This window comes from Octopus bimaculoides, chromosome 22 (genome assembly GCF_001194135.2).
Source record: "Octopus bimaculoides isolate UCB-OBI-ISO-001 chromosome 22, ASM119413v2, whole genome shotgun sequence".
Taxonomy (NCBI): Eukaryota; Metazoa; Mollusca; class Cephalopoda; order Octopoda; family Octopodidae; genus Octopus; species Octopus bimaculoides.
The window spans coordinates 36010961-36012937 of NC_069002.1; the positions used below are offsets into that span (position 1 = coordinate 36010961).

The 1977-nt window shown below is 34.1% G+C and overlaps 1 long non-coding RNA gene across 1 annotated transcript in view; it reads left to right on the forward strand.

Moving 5' to 3' along the window:
* The window catches only part of LOC106880046 (uncharacterized), a 65120-nt gene that overhangs the window by 1229 nt on the left and 61914 nt on the right, over positions 1–1977 (forward strand). The window contains exon 2 of the long non-coding RNA XR_001410699.2: positions 1456–1698. This is a non-coding gene — a long non-coding RNA (uncharacterized LOC106880046). The remainder of the gene's footprint in view (positions 1–1455; positions 1699–1977) is intronic.

A 1977-nucleotide genomic window follows, 5' to 3' on the forward strand; every position in this document is an offset into this window, starting at 1 on the left:
CAGCTTCCTTTATGAAACTGTCTGATGAAGTAGCGAGTAGGATGGAATCGTTTTCCTTTGTGTTTCTGGCCGCGATATAGTTTCATATGATTGACACCTACGATAAAATTTTTCAAATGTTCTTTGAAAACAGTCACATCTACATCTCACAGTTCTCTGAGGTTGTCTAGCAGAGTGTTGAAAAGTTGTGAGCCTTTGACCCTAACCTAGTATAGTACGAGAATTTAACTCTAGACGGAAACGACGGGATCTTTGATACCACGCAGTGGAGAGAACGGAACCTTTGATCTTTTTTGTATTAATTACTATTACTGCTTTGATCTAATATGGAGCATGCGATTGTATTAGATTATTTAAGTGTTGTTATTTAAGATACGATGGTATGACCATAAAGGAATTTGGATGCGATATCAAGCTCATCGAGTGGCCTATCGAGATTCCATTGGGAAGTAAATGATCGAAATCCAATTGATGAATGATTGGTTGCAAATGACTGTGGCCAACCTTCGGCCAAAAATGTGCTTCATTTCCGCTATTTTAACTCACAATCGAGTCTCGATGGATTGACTCAAACAGCGAATAGTTAGTGCTAATTATCTTTATAATCATACTCTCTTATTTTAAACAACAACAGTAAACGATAAGTAAAGGGTCTTGTTCACCACACATTATTATTTAATAAATTTAGTACAATTTATAACACGTGCCACTGGTTAAGGGCATGCTTAAGGTTAAGTTAGCATTTAAAACAGGGGTTATTGTTTCAGCACAAATTTTAAAAATGGCTTTTAATGCTGACCTTCTAAATAAGACTCTCTCCCTATAGACACGCATACATATACGAACATACATATATAAAAATTTGTATAAATTTTTGTCGCCTCTTTTCATTGATTACAAATCAAAAAGACTCTTTACAAGGGCATTCCACGGATAACTTCTTCAAATTATACCATGCAGATCAAAAGTATTCCATTTGCTACCATCCTGCTGCTTGTTATTTATGATTACATTTGCGTGGCTTAGTCGCAGGAAGAGTAGCCACGTCTCGGGAAGTCTTTTAGGGTGATTAGATCCTGATGAAGGGCAAAGAGTACATCATATCCAGGTCGGAAAATTGGACAGCCTGCTTTTCATACAGAATAAACACATCAGGAGACGCAGATGAACAAGTATGAATGCCGGATTAACCGTGCATATATTTTGGATAACGTAGATATCGGGATATGTGACAAAAGTTTATCGTTCATTTGCTTTTCCCTCATGTAATTACTGAAAGAATTTTTTAATGCTTTAATTTGAAACCGGTTTACAGACACCATTGACAGAGAAATTTATATAATTCCTCACAAAAATAATTCATCATCAAAAACCAACATCTGTTTTTTTTTTTCGTATATAAAGAACTCCTGACTCTTTTATTGATATTGTTTCAAATTACCTTGGATATTGTAGCTCGAGTAAACAACAGCAACAATAATAAGAGCAACAGCAAAATTCCTTAACGAGAAAAAGCGATGATTTATGTAAAAAGAAAACAAGGCTAAACAAAAACACCCCAACCCAAAACAACAACGTCTGTATCTACTAGTTGTAAGGATCTTAAGCCATAAAGTATGAAATCTCCTCCTCCCCAAAACGTGATATTCCATCTCGCAACTCCAAAATTTCATAAACATCAAACAACAGTAAAAGGATGTAAGTATAATTTCATTGATGCATATGTAATATCTTTCGATAGATTTTCTTTGCTAGACGCAAAAACATAGGCGCGTACATATACATGCACGCATAACATATATATATATATATAGAGAGAGAGAGATATGGGCGTTCATATTCCTTTAGGTATTTTTTAATGTCCTTTATATATTTAACTACACCACACACATCCCGCGTATATATGCATATATATGTATATATATATATATATATATATATATGCATACATACATACATACATACATATATATATAT